Genomic DNA, 16,223 nt, shown 5'->3' on the forward strand with positions numbered 1-16,223 from the left:
TTAAATCTTTCGGCCGCAGGGCGTGTGGGAATCACAGCTCCCCCACCAGGGATCGAACCTTCACCCTCTGGGTGGGAAGGCAAAGTCTTAACCACCGGACCACCAGGGAAGTCCCTTGAATTGCTTTTACGAGGCATTTCTCCAGGTCTCCTTTGGCCGATCATTTGGATCTGCCTGGCTCACGGGCCATATCTGGTCTCTCTCAGGGTCCTTCCACAGGTGTGCATGCGTCTCTTAGCCAAACTGGACTCTACCCAAGAGGCCTGTGGGTAGCCTAGCATTAGTTAGCATCACTCCCCTTTGACCTCCAAGGAGCCTTTCTGTGCCTGTGTGGTCAGGGAGGTCTCCTGACTTCCGGAAAGAGAAATGTGTGGTCTGGGCGCGCGCCCAGCCCGCTCGCCCTCACTGCCCTGCCCTTCTCCTCTTGGAACTTTTGGTCAATAGAGAATGCACCTCCAACTGCTTTACCCTGGGGTGGGGGTGGGGAGCGGCAGGTACCTCCTGCCCCACCATGGCTGTACGGCGGTGCCTGGTGCCCGGGACCCAAGTACGATTTCAACGAGAGCCGGGGACACCCACCCCACACCCCCGCCCACAGTAGGTCTGGAAGGGAAAAGATCTCTGGAAGGTATGTGAGGAAAGACCTTTGCAGGGAGGACGACATTGGCCTGTAATTTGTTTGGTCGGGCCCAGCCAGTCTTAGGGCTACCGGAAGGAACCTGAGTTCAATCGCCTACGCCTACGGTCGGAAGGGGTGGCCAAGCTATTCTCTTGCGCGGCCACGTCGGGTGGTATTTCTACCCGAGAACGGTCACCGTCCAACTAACCATCGGTTGGGGTCAGTGTGAGGGGTGGAGGGCGCGTGAGTGAACCAGGCATATCTAGGAAACGGTCCAAGGAAGAACCGGTTCTGACTCCGAGCTGGATCTGTTTCTTGGTGTTTAATCTTGGGGTTTTGTTGCTTTTGTTATTATCATCGTACACAATGACCTGCCCCCAGAGAGCTGTGCCCCTCTGCCCGACGGTTAAAAGTGTCTTTGGTCGGCTCACAGGAGGGCTGATCTGACCCTACCCACCTGTGTGCACAACTCCACAAAAGAAGAGATCCGCACATCCTCTCCCCGACACTGGCCATCCCAGGACATGATTTTGCAAGACTGATGGCCCCTTTTAGTTTATGCTTCACCGCCTCTCCCTCTCTCCTCGGCCTTTTTTGTGCTTTGCTTCCTCATCGCTTCCCTCTCTCTGGTTCCATGAAAGAACCTGGCCTCTAGACCCCAATAAGACGGTTATTGGGAGACATTAGTCTGCCAACCTCTCTGGGACCAATCGGAGTCAGTACCGGAAACAAACGGCAGCAAATATATGGGAGATCTGGCAGATAACCGAGTTTCAGGAGATATGGAGGACTTTGGGAGACAGAAGAGATGGGCCCGAGGCACGAGAGAGGAGGATGGAGCCTGATGAGACTCACCCACCCTGATCGCTTCAGACCTGAGTGTCAGGGCTTCCAAAATCTCTGCGGCCTGTGAGTTTAGGACAGCGCCTTCTGTACAGAGTACACAGGAGAAGACCAAAAGTTCAGACAGGAACAACTCACTCCTATGGCACAATAGAAAGACCGTTCCAGAAACCAGTCTGCAGATGAAAAAAAAAAAAAACAAAAAAAAGGGGGGGGGTGGGAGTGGTGGGGGGAAGCTTCGTAAACGAAACCTAAAGGTTAAAGAATCAAACGACTGACTCTTTCGAAAAGACCCCACGCTGGGAAAGATCGAAGGCAGAAGGAGAAAGGGAGGATAGAAGATGAGATAGATGGTTGGATGGCATCAGCCATATGAGTGTGAGCAAGCTCTGGGAGTTAGTGATGAACAGGGAAGTGTCGCGGTCCGGGCGCAGGTTGGAAAAGAATTTCCAGACATGAGACACAATGAGAGGGAAATGACGTTTGTTAGAACGGGAGACGCTGTTAGAACAGCGGGCCGGCTCAGGAGAGAACCACTTTTTTACCCAGGGTACACGGAGTGGGACAGGGGGTCTTGCAGGTCATTTGCTGATTGGATGAAGCACATACACTGGGTTGGAGGAAACAGTAGGGCAAATGTCTTCTCCCTGTGCGGTAGGAGGGGAGACAGGTTATACTGCTCGAGAGGACCTGAAATCCATTAATGGTTACAACGTGGGGGAAGGAAAGGAGGATAATGGTCTGGTTTTCCTGTTCCTGCATTCCAAGAAGACTCTCGTAGGTTTTATCTGCTCTTTCATCCTTGGGTCACCACAGGAAATAGAGACAGGGAAAAGCCAAGCACAGCTAAGCAATTGAATCAAACTGAAAGAATCAAAATCAGCCTAAAAGAAAACAAAACAAAGACAGGGGAAAAGCCACACAAACCCCACAGAAGCCCAAGTGAAAAACACAAAAGAGAAGAGAAATATTCCGAGGAGAAAAGCCAGAAAAGAAACAAATCTACCATTTGGGGGTGCCGGTTTTGTCCTCGGAGAGAGCGCACCATTCCTGGGAAGTGCTGCAACACAGAACAGGCTCCGATGCCAACCGCTTGCTCCAAAAACTCACTTAACAACGTATTGTTCCCAGATAGAGGAGGTATCAGATGTTAAGCTGGTAAAGAACAGATACTACACTCGATCTCAGCCAAAAGGTGGAGAAGCAGCGTTGCTTTCTCGGGCGGCAGCCACCATCCTCCCCTCCTCTCCATTCAGCTCACCATGAGCAACCTGCCCGTCACCCGTCAGTCGTCAGTCAAGATTCCTGGCTCTCTAGCCCATGTCCGCTCCAGACCAGTGAAACAACTTGTTCTCCACATTCTGGTCAATTCTCACATCTCTTCTGGCTCCCTGGCCCCCATCTTTCCCGGGGCAATGACTCTCTGCGTCCATGACCCGCCCTCCTCCAACCCCTGAGAGCGCGGCCAGCATCCTCAGGCTCTGCCCATGCATCCTAGGTGCCAGCTCTGGTCCACAGGCGGGGGAACCGTGCTTGGGGCGCGGGAGCGGCAGGACAAGAACGGTCCAGATGCTCTCGAAGCCCGGAGTCAGCCCGGGGTCGTGGCTGTGCATCCGGGGCAGCTGTGTGAGCTCTGGCGGCTCCAGGCCGCCGGACACCCGACTCCTTCCCATGGTCCCAGCCAGGCTCCTCAACTGAGAGCCCGGGACGGTAGCTCAGCTGATAACGAGTCTGCCTCCAATTCACGCGACCCCAATTCGATTCCTGGGTCGGGAAGATCCCTGGGAGAAGGGGTAGGCTACCCACTCCAGTATTGTTGGGCTTCCCTGGTGGTGAAATCTGCCTGCAGGGGACCTGTGGGAGACCTGGAGTCCATCCCTGGGTAGGGAAGATCTGCAGAAGGGAACGTCTGCCCACTCCAGTATCCTTGCCTGAAGAATTCCACAGACAGAGGAGCCTGGCAGACTACAGTCCACTGGGTTGCAAAGAGTCGGACACGGCTAAGCGACTTTCACATCACCAGGAGAGCGCGCTCGTCTTTTCTCCGTTCTCCGCAAAGCCCCTAGAGAGCTGCAGGGTCTGTGAGACCAGCACAGTCGGCCCTCCCCCTGACCGACTCTCTAGTTCTGAGGGGAAAGACAGCCCCCGGAAAGACCCCCCCCGCCCCCACCCTGGGGACTGCCCTGCGAGACAGCCACCTGGCAGTCACTGCCCTGCATTCTTTGCTATGATCACACCCACTTGGTTACTGGACACGCTAGAGAGGATCGACGCTGTTACCATCCTCGTTTCACTGTCGTGATCAACGAGACCAGAGAGGCTAAGACACTTGCCCTGGGGTCACACAGCTAGCAGGCAGCTGACCTGCGGGGTTGACCGCGGTGTCCCAAGACCTCGCCCGGTCCTGGAGCACAGGCCCCGCTCACTGATGGCGCCTCCGAGGGGGAAGCCACCAGAAGGGGAAGGCGACTTTGGAGGCGCAGGGTTGCTGGTGCCACATGCGCCGGTTTGCTGGCGCCAGGCCCACAGCACCAGCGTTTCTATAAGGGTGGGTGGCACCTGGGGTCACGGCCTCACCTGACCCTGCCTCGGCTCCTGGCTCCGTGACTCCCTGCCGCCCTGGGTTTTCCCTCTCTCCTGTGGGAGGGAAAGGGTGGAGGGGTGATCTGTTTCACAACTTCTCGGGGAACCCTAATAACCTGCCGGCCAAATTAGCTCTGAGACCCCCTCTGCAGGAGTCAGCCCTCAACCGGCAAACACTAGGGAGAAACAGTGACTTTGCCAGACACTTCTCTGAGCCGTCATCTCCTGGTGGAAATCTCGGTTCTAAGAAAACCTAACGTGGGCCCGTTTTCAGCCATCCCCTTCCCTCCTGCCACCAGAGGTGCCCCTCTGTGCCCCAAGATGGTTTTGAGTTTGTGAGTATCTAGCACCAGACAGACATGTCATACACACACACACACACACACACACACACACACACACACACAAATATGGACATGCTTTTTTAACTCCGCTTACCCACAACCCCACTTGCTCCAGGCCTTATCCCTCTCCGCCCCCAACCCCAACCCTTCTCTCGCACCCCGCTTAGCCGAAACTGTTCCTAGTGTTCAGTGCCAAGTCCTGTGCAATGCTTCCTTGACCCCATGGACTGCAGCACACCAGGGTTCTCTGTCCCTCACCATCTCCCAGAGATGTTCCAAGGTCACGTCCGGTGACTCGGTGATGCCACCCAACCCTCTCATCCTCTGTCACCCTCTACCCCTTCTGCCTTCAATCTCTCCCAGCATCAGAATCTTTTCCAAGGAGTCAGCTCTTCGCATCGGGTGGCCATAGTATCGGAGCTTCAGCTTCGGCACCGGTCCTTCCAAGGAGAATTCAGGGTTGACTTCCTTTAAGATGGACTGGTTTGATCTCCTTGCGGTCCAAGGGACCCTCAGGAGTCTTCTTCTGCACCACAGTTCCAGAGCGTCAGTTCTTCGGCCTCTGCCTTCTTTATGGTCCAGCTCTCACACCCGTACGTGACTACTGGAAAGACAATAGCCTTGACTCTACGGACTTCTGTTGACAAAGTGACGTCTTTGCTTTTTAACACACTGTCTAGGTTTGTCATAGCTTTCCTGCCAAGAAGCAATCGTCTCCTGATGTCCTGGCTGCAGTCACCATCCTCAGTGATTTGAGAGCCCAAGAAGAGGAAATCTGTCACTGCTTCCACGTTTTCCCTTTCTACTTGTCAGGAAGTGATGGGACCAGATGTCATGATCTTAGTGTTCTCTTCTTTCTTTCTTTTTTAATATTGAGGCGTTTTTCTTCCAAATTATTTATGGATTTGTTTTTGGCTGCACTGGGTCCTTGTTGACACGTGCAGGCTTTCTCTCGTTGCGAGCGCGGGCTACTCTCTACTTGTGGCTTATGGGCTCTAGAGTGCGGGCTCAGTAGTTGTGTCACGGGGGCTTAGTTGCCCCGTGGCCTGTGGCATCTTCCTGGACCAGGGATTGAACACATGTCCGCTGCATCGGCAAGCAGATTCTTAACCGCTGGGCCACCGGGGAAATCTAATGTTGAGTTTTAAGCCGGCTCTTTCACTCTCCTCCTTCACCCTCAGCAGGAGGCTCTTTAGTTTCTCGTCCCTTTCTGCCATTAGAGTGGTATCATCCGCAGATCTGAGGTTGTTGAGATTTCTCCCGGCGACCTTGGTTCCAGCTTGTGACTCATCTAGCCCGGCATTTCTCGTGATGTGCCCTGCGTAGAAGTTAAACAGACAGGGTGACCAGAAACAGCCTGGGCGGACTCCTTTCTCAACTCTGAACCAGTCAGTTGTTTCGTGGAAGGTTCGTGGAAGGTTCAGTAGTTGTTGCTTCTTGACCCACATACAGGTTCCTCGGGAGACAGGTAAGATGGTCTGGTATTCCCATGTCTTTGAGAGTTTGTTATGGATCCACACAGTCAAAGGCTTTAGCCGACTCAGTGAAACAGAGGTAGAGGCTTTTCTGGATTTCCCTTGCTTTCTCTAGGATCCAGATAATGTTGGCGATTTGATCTCTGGTTCCTCTGCATTCCCTAAACTCAGCTTAAACATCGGGAAGTTCTGGGTTCAGGGACTTTTGAAGCCAAGCTTGGAGGATTTTTGAGCATAACCTTACTAGCAGGAGTCCCTGGTGGCTCAGGCGGTAAAGCGTCTGTCTACAATGCAGGAGACCTGGGTTCGATCCCTGGGTCGGGAAGATCCCCTGGAGAAGGAAATGCCTGGAAAATCCCACGGACAGAGAAGCCTGGTAGGCTACAGCCCATTCCATGGGGTCGCAAAACGTCGGACACGACTGAGCAACTTCACTTTCACTTTACCAGCACGAGAGATGAGTGCAATTGTCCCGTGGTACCTGGGCAGATTCCCACAGCGGCTGCTTTTCCCACCACACTGTCCGGTGCACTTAGATCAGCGCCCAGCACCTAGATCTTGGTCGAATGCCAGAGTCAATGGGAGAGGACGAAAGAAGATAATATGGGAAGTCGTTCCGGTTTATACATGATCTGAACTTTGTGCTGACCTGAACAGCCTGCCTTGTGTATCCAAAAGACACAGTGGCTCTTACTTGAGGCCCTCTTTTCTCTTTTAAGTAATAATAACTCCAAGTAATAATGCAACTTCAGTGGCACTGATCTCTGTCAGTCTGTCACCTGTATAAATGAAATCCCAATACGACCCACACACAGACTGAGTTTAAAGCCCATCATTTTCTTTTTCTTTTAATTTTTACTTTATTTTACTTTTACAATACTGTATTGGTTTTGCCATACATTGACATGAATCCACCACGGGTGTACATGAGTTCCCAAACATGAACCGCCTCCCACCTCCCACCCCGTATCATCTCTATGGATCATCCCCTTGCACCAGCCCCAAGCATCCTGTATCCCGCATCGAACATAGACCGGCGATTCGTTTCTTACATGATAGTATACGTGTTTCAATGCCATTCTCCCAAATCATCCCACCCTCGCCCTCTCCCTCAGAGTCCAAAAGTCCGCTCTACACATCTGTGTCTCTTTTGCTGTCTCGCATACAGGGTCATCATTACCATCTTTCTAAATTCCATACATATGTGTTAGTATACTGTACTGGTGTTTTTCTTCACTCTGTATAATCGGCTCCAGTATCATCCATCTCATTAGAACTGATTCAAATGTATTCTTTTTAATGGCTGAGTAATACTCCATTGTGTATATGTGCCACAGCAAATGAAGCAACTGACAAACAACTAATCTCAAAAATATACAAGCAACTTATGCAGCTCAATTCCAGGAAAATAAACGACCCAATCAAAAGACGGGCCAAAGAACTAAATAGACATTTCTGCAAAGAAGACCTGCGGATGGCTAACAAACACATGAAAAGATGCTCAACATCACTCTTTATTAGAGAAATGCAAATCATGACCACAATGAGGTACCACTTCACACCAGTCAGAATGGCTGCGATCCAAAAGTCTGCAAGCAATAAATGCTGGAGAGGGTGTGGAGAAAAGGGAACCCTCCTACATTGTTGGTGGGAATGCAAACTAGTACAGCCACTATGGAGAACAGTGCGGAGAGTCCTTAAAAAACTGCAAATAGAACTGCCTTATGACCCAACAATCCCACCGCTGGGCATACACACTGAGGAAACCAGAATAGAAAGAGACACATGTACCCCAATGTTTGTCGCAGCACTGTTTATAATAGCCAGGACATGGAAGACAACCTAGATGTCCATCAGCAGAGGAATGGATAAAGCCCATCATTTTAACCTAGACTCCAAATGGCTTTAAGTGGGAACTGCCTGAAGTCAGAAGACATGAATACAGGAGTAACCTTAGAGATATCAGGAGAAGGCAGGTGGGTAGAGACAGAAGATCTCATTCCTGAGTGAGAATGAAGGGTAAAAGCGCCTGCACTTAAATTAGGTTAATGAACTAAAAGACCCTCTTAGAGAACTGGGTAGAGCAAGCAAGTTTTAAGCTCCAGTGTTGGCATTTTACCCTCCTACAGTAATCAGCATGTAGACAGACTTGAAAGCCTCCCTGAGAGAGCCAAACGCTTTACAGGAAAGGGGCAGTTTCTGTCTTTGGGTACCTCTGTAAGTGTCCCCGAGGGGGTGCACCGTTCCTGGAAGTACTGCAATACCAGGTCGATGCGTGGAGTGGACGGAGCAAGCTCCTATTCCAACTCCCTGCTCCAAAAATCCATTTAATATATTGTCCTCGGATAGAGGACGTATCAGATATTAAACTGATAAGAACAGATACTACACTTGATCTTAGCCAAAAGGCCGAGAAGCGATACCGTGGCACCGCCCGTCGCTGTCGCCGTCCTGCTGTCCTGCATGTTGCACTCAGGGTGACCGGGTCCCCGCTCACTCCAGGTCTCCCTTCCTTGGCCTCGTTGACAGTGCTCTGGCGGCGCTACACCAGACGCTCGAGCAGAAGTTGGATTCTCCACACTGTAAACGAGAAATTCCGCATCCGCTGTGGCTTTGTGGTTCTCGGGCGGAAGCGCCGCCTCGAATCTGCATGCCCCGCCCTCTGTCGCCAAGAAGGCGTGGCTCCGGCGGGACGGCAGCTCCCTGGGGACGGCCTCGGGGCGGCGGCAGGGGAGCTCCTCCTTGGTGCTAGTGGAGACACGCGACCGGAGAGAGTGCGGGGTGGCCGGCGAGAGGGACGCCTGCGACGAGCTGTTGGCCGAGAGTCTTCCTGAAAAGATCGCAAGACTCACTCGCTGGAAACGCCCAGGCTGCAGTGTGTTACAGAGGCCTCCGCCTGTGCAGAGAGGGGCTCCGTAGGGTCGGGTGTGTGGAGGGGGCTTCCCGGCCTGGCGGAAGGCGGATCGTGTGGATGCGGAGGGCGGGGCCGGGCCGCGGGAGGGGTTCACTGCAACTCCAGCGCCCTTGTCCTTCGGTGCCTCTAGGAACCGAAGCGATCCCGGGCTTCCTACCGAAAGCTCCCTCCGCCAAGGACCTCGTTTCCTCGCCTGTCCTCCTCAGCTGTGGGCTTCGCTGGGGCCTCAGATTGTCAAGAATCCGCCTGCAAGGCCTGGGTTCGACTCCTGGGTCGGAAGATCCCCTGGAGGAGGAAACTGCAACCCACTCCAGTATTTTTGCCTAGGAAATCCAGTGGACAGAGGATCCTGGCGGGTCACAGGGTCCCAAAGAGTCGGACACTCAGTTCAGTTCAGTTCAGTAACTCAGTCGTGGCCGACTCTTTGCGACCCCATGAATCGCAGCACGCCAGGCCTCCCTGTCCATCACCATCTCCCGCAGTTCACTCAAACTCATGTCCATCGAGTCGGTGATGCCATCCAGCCATCTCATCCTCGGTCGTCCCCTTCTCCTCCTGCCCCCAATCCCTCCCAGCATCAGAGTCTTTCCAATGAGTCAACTCTTCGCATGAGGTGGCCAAAGCACTGGAGTTTCAGCTTTAGCATCATTCCTTCCAAAAGAACACCCAGGGCTGATCTCCTTCAGAATGGACTGCTTGGATCTCCTTGCAGTCCAAGGGACTCTCAAGAGTCTTCTGCAACACCACAGTTCAAAAGCATCAATTCTTCAGTGCTCAGCTTTCTTCACAGTCCCAAGTCTCACATCCATGCATGACCACTGGAAAAACCATAGCCTTGACTTGACAGACCTTTGTTGGCAAAGTAATGTCTCTGCTTTTCAATATGCTGTCCACTTAGAGACTAAAAACAAGAAGAAACATTCTGTTGATCTGAGCTGTCACAGCCACTAGCCACATGCAGCCAGGGAACGCTGGGCAGGTGGTTCCTCCGAATTCAGAGGTACCACTGAATCCAGAGGTACCAAGAATTCAAAGGTTTCCACTTTCAAGTGGAAAACACACATGGGATTTCAAAGACTTAGTATTAAAAATTGTAACATATCTCTGTAATGTTGATATTAGTTACATATTGAAATATTTTGTGGTATCTGGTTTGTATGGGGGTGGGGTGGGGAGGGTGTGTGCCAGAGGGTTTGCAAGAACCCTGAGGAAGGATGGGATGGAAACCTCCCTGCCTTGTCATTGAAAGCATGGAGCTCTAACCACTGACCACGAGAGAATGTCTGAGATATCTTGAGTTAAAGAGCATATTAAACTTAATTTCACTAACTTCTCTTAATTTTTTTATATGCCTAAGAATATTTGCATTTACCTGCAGGGGGGAATACCCTCTTGGTTCAGAGGCTATGCCTGAGCGCTTGCAGTGTGGGAGACTGCATTCCATCCTTCGTTGGAGAACTGGGATCCCAAAAGCCACACAGTGTGGCCAAATTTAAAAAAAAACAACAGTTAAGTGTGTGCCTCACATATTTCTTGAAAGCACTGTTACAGATGGAAGTGCTGAGAGGCTAAGCATCTTGCCTAATATGAAAAGAAGTAAGGATTTGCATTCAAGCATCCTGCTAACCACTGGGGCCTCAGGTTTTTTTAAACTCGGGGTCCTGATATTTTAATTGTGAATGATAAGAATGCCTCTCTGATGAGGGTACTCGTGAAGCTACATGAGGAAATGCAGCACATCGGCATGTCTGAATGAGTACATCCTGGGGAAAGTCACTCCCTGCCTGTAAAACAGAAAAGATTCCATTTGAAGTCTTGCAGACTATCTACACCTTCTCACCCTGAGCCTCCTGTTTCACATCCCGCTCTCCCTGGTCTTGTATTTCTGTTGGCTGCCAAGTGGTTTTGACACCCATGACGCTCACGTGGCATAGATACACGTGTAGATATGGACACAGACACATAGAATGTAGGTATGTTCACAAATATACAGCCGTTAGTGCTGTATTGTCTTTCACCTTGATCGGAAACCTTTTGTTTCCTGGTCTATTCCGAGCACCTAGTGCTCTGAATATACTTGATTTTTGAGGAATATGTGTTGAGTGACTGGATGAGGGTCCAATGAGACAATGTATTCTGTGCTTAGGCTGGGTCTGACAAAGTCTTCAAATTTCTGAATCAGACATTCTGAAAGGAGGCCCCAGCTCTGTGTTTATCAAGTCCTCCAGATGATTCTGACAAATTCCCAAATTCGAGCATGCACCCATTCGTGTGGGCCAAACAACATGGGTGACTTGACAGAAATCTATGAAATCAAGAAGCTGAATCAGGGGCTTCTCGGTGGTCCAGTGGTTAAGTATTAGCCTCCGCGTGCAGGGGACACAGTTTGATTACTGGTCTAAAACTGAAATTCCCTCACGCATCGAGGCAACTAAGGCAACAGATTTGCTCTAGTGCTCTGGAGCCCATATGTCACAACTAAGACCCAAAACAGCCAGAAAGTAAATACACGTTTAAAAAGCTGAATCAAACATGTACGGTCTCTGGGGATTGGCCCCTGTTGTGAAAGCTCTAAAGATTCCCTCAGCTCGGATAACTGGCCGACAGCGAGTTCCCTGCACAGCGTGAGTCTGGCTCTCTCCCCTCAACTCACCTCCCTGTCTCTCTCTGGTGGGCTTCTTCCTCCCCCCTCGCAGTTGTTGGCTGTTGTTCCCACGGCACTGTCACCCTCTTGGGGCTATGACTGCTGTTCCTTCCAATGCCCTCTTGATGCCAAGGTCTCCCCAGGTGCCACTGTCCTGTGCAGATGGAAGCTGGAATCTGTCCCCGGGTGGATCTGTCTCCTAAGAGACCACAACCTGCTGCAGCCTTCTCCAGCCTCCAGCCTCCTCCCGCCTCTGCCTTGCCGGCACCAGCTATTAGACCCTCAGGAAAAGCATAAGAAATGTCACTGAAATCAGATTTCCTGCTCAGAAAGTGTTCATTTACATCTCATCTTACCTCTGCAAAAAACACTTGAAAGGGGTGGTTTTTCCATTCCCAACCTCAAACCGTAGTGAATGTCCAGTCTGAAAAGAAGACTCCAAGGGAATTCCCTGGCAGTTCAGTGGTTAGGACTCCATGCTTTCACTGCCAAAAGGAAGGGCTCAATACCCAGTAGGCGATCTAACATCCCACAAGCTGGGTGGCAGGGCCAGAAAAAGAAACAACCAACCAACCTCTGGAGGGAAAGGAACCTGTCCAACACCACACCACTTTGCTTCAGAATTAGGCAGTGAGAGACTCATCCACCAGGGGGCAGCATCTGTTTCTTATCTGCCATGGCCTGGGCTCTGGGACTTGGTTTTGGATGCGTTGCCTGTGAACCGGCCCCTGGCAGGGCGAAAAGGGTGTCTAAGGGCCCCTCCCCCTCAGTTTTTCTTTCACATTCAAAGTAGTAGGTTGTGTTCTCCCCATTTTATTCCTTCTTTTCTTGGCCTTGAAATCTTATTTCCCAACCAGGGATGTAACCTGTGTCCTGTACAGTGGAAGAACAGAATTGTAACCCTGGACCACTGGGGAATTCCCTCTCCAATTTATTCTTGAGGAAGCGAAGCAGGAATTTGAAATTCTTGTCTTTGTCGTTCCCTGGCGGAAGCTGCTCTTGGACCTCATCTTCCCTCCCATCCCTCCTCCTGCAGTATCCTCTCCTGCCTTCAGTTGTGCACTCAGACAGGTCCTCAGTTGGGATGCAGTGGAGACAAGAATGCCCTCAGAGCTTCCTCGGTGAGCTCCACCCACCCTGTACCCTCCCCTACTCCAGAGCCTTGGTTGTCCTGGGGAAAGGGACCTGGAATCATCTAAGCCCCTCATTACATGTTGAGGAAACCAAAGCTCCAAGGGGGCAGGTGGCTTTTCCAAGCCAGTTCACTTGTCAGGACAGGACTCATGATGACTCTGAGCCCAGAGTGTAGTCCACCAGGCCTTAAGGGAGGGCCTCTCTCTCCAGGGTTATCCCTCTCATGACCTCTGTTTTTCTCCTCTAAGAAATCCCTCTTCCCCAGTAAGGCCTGAGGGTTCAGTATTACCCAGAGCTTGCCTGGAAATACGGGGGTTTTAGGTATCCCTCCCAACCCCCAAGGTGTCAGGAACCCCAGACCAGGAAACTCCCAGCTAAGGCTGGGTGCTTGGTTCCCACACTCAAGGAAACTCTTGAGTACATTTAGTCAATCCATCATGTAGTCATGAATCATGGAAGATTTCCTGATTGCCTACTGGGTGGCAGGCAGAGTGCTGGGCACTGTGGAGCTGCATCTGAGAAGAACCAGCTTCTGGCTCAACGCTTAGTCTGGTGGGGAGACAGCTCTGAGGAAGACCCTCCACAGAGCCGCTGGAATCTGACCCAGGTCAGGGAGCCAATGGGAGGAAGCAGTAGGTCCCGGCTAGTCTGTCCTTCTGTCTGGAATGCTTCCTTGCCTCCTGGCCACTTAAACTTGCCTCTGATGTCACCATTGGAGAGACCTTCATGAGCAACCCCCTCCTCCATGTAAAATAGCTCTCACTTGAGTCACTCGCCAGCACATTTCCCTGTTTTATTTTCCTTGATGGCTTATGTCACTATCTGAAATGACCCTCTAGAGTCACTGTCTGTCTCCCTATTTCTTACTATAATGTTCACCCTATGAGGGCAGGTCCATATCCATTTCACTGAGGGCTTCAACTTGGCAGGTACTCCATCCATGAATGCTCAAAGTAAGAAGGTCTGAATGTTCTCTCTAGGGAATCCTCCAGCGCACTCTGTCCTGGGCTGTGATCTTGTGGCCAAGGCCTGCAGAAATGAGGCTGCCAGGAAACAAAATAGTCATTAATGGAGGAAGATGATTCCAGGTCCCTTTCCCCATGGGCTCCAGGCTGGATGTGGAGATGGGGACTGGAATTCCCATTTAAAGGATACTGGACTGGGCCAGGCCCCGGTGTTGCTCTGACAAACTGGGTCCCTTCCTTCACCCCCACTTTGTCCCACTTCCTCCTTGCCATTTGTTTATCAATGCCTTTCCTGGCAAAGGGAAAGGATGAAGGACGGGGGAGAGACTGCCAGTTTCAGGTCTTTTATCTTTAATCAAGTGACAGGTTCCCTCTTGGGTGAGAGGCCCAGGAGATGGAAGAGAGGAGCTAGGAAGTTTCAAAGATTGTCGAGGAAACAATATCTGTGACAGATATTGTTCACAGCCCACTTCAGCTAATTTCTAGCTGGGTGACTTTCACAAGTTACTTAACCTTTCTGTTCTTCAGTTTCTTTTTTAGGAAAACACACTTGGGTGGAGCGGAGAGTTTAAAAAATTCCTAGAGCTTAGGGTCTTCCTCTGGGGACTCCAGCAAATCCACACTGTTTCAGAGATCTGTTAGGTGTTGGGAGCAGTGCCTTGTCCACAGGATAGACAAAATAATCCCGTACGAAAAGAAACAAAAGTAGTAAGAGATCTGGACACCTCCTTATTACAGTAGTTTGAAAGTTAAAGGAAAATTTGCATAATATTGACCCATGGATATGAGCCTCACAAGAAACAGTACCCTCCTAAGTAAACCACCCCAACAGGGCAACAGAAAATCACACGTTGGTAAAACAAAACAGAAACCTTCACGTGAGACAGGTACCCAGAGCAAAACAAGGAAAACACTGAAAACGATGTAACAAGCCTGTTGTTCATACTTTCTTTCCCCTGAGAGGGTGCACCATTCCTGCAGGTACTACAATACCAAGTCAATGGGTGGAGTGGACGGAGTAAGGTTCTATTCCAACTCCCGCCCAAACATCCACTTACTAAAATGTCCTGGCATAGAAGATGTGGTGTTGTTTCGTGTTGTTTGGTTGCTAAGTCCTGTCTGACTCTATGCATCTCCGTGGATTGCATCACGCCCAGACCTCCCGGTCCTTCAGTATCTCCTGGAGTTGGTCAAACGCATGTCCATTGATGTGGTGATGCCATCCAACCATCTCATCCTCTGTCTTCCTTCTCCTGCCTTCAATCTTTCCCAGCATCACAGTCTTTTCCAGGGAGTGGGTTCTTCCCATCAGGTGGCCAATGTATTGGAGCTTCAGCTTCAGTGTCAGTGCTTCCAAGGAGAATTCAGGGTTGATTTCCTTTAAGATGGACTGGTTTGATCTCCCTGCGATCCAAGGGACTCTCAGGAGTCTTCTCCAGCACCACAGTTCCAAAATTCTTTGGCCTCTGACATTTTTATAGCCCAGCTCTCACATCCCTCCGTGACTACTGGAAAGACCATACATAGCCTTGACTATAGGGACCATTGTTGATAAAGTGATGTCTTTGCTTTTAACACGCTGTCTAGGTTGTCGTAGCTTTCCTGCCAAGAAGCAATCATCCTCTGATTTCCTGGCTGCAGTCACCATCCTCAGTGATTTTAGAGCCCAAGAAGAGGAAATCTGTCACTGCTTCCACATTTCCCCCTTTCGATTAGCAATGCAGTGATGGGGCTAGATGTCATGACCTTAGTGTTTTTACTATTGAAGGTTTTTTTCAAAATTAATTATTTATTTTTGACTGCACTGGGTCTTTGTTGATGCTAGAGTCTTCTCTAGTTACCAGCGGGGCTACTCTCTAATTGTGGTTCATGGGCTCTAGAGTACAGGCTCGGTAGTTGTGTCAAAGAGGCTTAGTTGCCTCAGGGCATGTGGAATATTCCTGGACCAGGAATTGAACCTATCCCTTGCCATTTCCAAGCAGATTCTTAATCACTGGGCTAGGAAGGAAGTCCAGTACTGAGCTTTAAGCCAGCTTTTCACTCTTCTCCTTCACCCTCAGCAAGAGTCGTTCGTTCTGGCTTATTCATGATCTGAACTTTGTGCTAACCTCAAAGCCTGCCTTGTGTATCCAAAAGACACAGTGGTCTTACTTTAGGCCCTCTTCTCTTCAGAACTCTAAGGAATAATACAACTCCGTCAGTGGCACTGACCTCTGCGTGTCAGTCAGTCAGTCACCTGGATAAATGAAATCCCAGTACAACCGACACACTGAGTGGAAAGCCCATCGTTTTAACCTCGACTCCAGGAAGAATCCGGTGTTTCTGAGCAGGAACTGCTTGAAAACAGGAAAAAACACAGAAGTAATGTTAGAGATTAAAGGTGGGGGCATAGACACAGAAGATTCAAGCTAGTATTCTGGTTCTATGCTGAAAATGGCATCAGAAGGGACAGAGGATATCAAGTGGGAGCTTGGACACCCGCTCCTTTTGTAGCTTGTATGAAGTGAAAAATGAGAGCGGGAAAACCAGTTTCCCAAGACTGGTAAGGCAGAAAGCGGTACTTTTCAGGAAAATAGAGGCTTAAGCACACGCTTTAAACTACACCTGCCAAACTGTAGGAAAACAGGAAACCAAGCTCCCGGCCTGAGCGATTTCAGAGAAAAGCCAGTTTCTGCTTTTGGGTACTTCCGTTAGTGTCCCCG

General features: G+C 50.6%; 2 non-coding genes across 2 annotated transcripts; both read right to left on the reverse strand.

Annotated features, from left to right (window-relative positions):
- Positions 1 to 2,479: 2,479 nt before the first annotated feature.
- On the reverse strand, positions 2,480 to 2,670 carry LOC114117124 (U2 spliceosomal RNA). The gene has a single exon (XR_003590909.2). It is a non-coding gene; the product is annotated as a U2 spliceosomal RNA (small nuclear RNA).
- A 5,424-nt stretch (positions 2,671 to 8,094) lies between these two features.
- On the reverse strand, positions 8,095 to 8,285 carry LOC114117118 (U2 spliceosomal RNA). Its single transcript, XR_003590903.2, has one exon. It is a non-coding gene; the product is annotated as a U2 spliceosomal RNA (small nuclear RNA).
- Positions 8,286 to 16,223: the final 7,938 nt, after the last annotated feature.

This window comes from Ovis aries, chromosome 11 (assembly GCF_016772045.2).
Source record: "Ovis aries strain OAR_USU_Benz2616 breed Rambouillet chromosome 11, ARS-UI_Ramb_v3.0, whole genome shotgun sequence".
NCBI classification, from domain to species: Eukaryota; Metazoa; Chordata; class Mammalia; order Artiodactyla; family Bovidae; genus Ovis; species Ovis aries.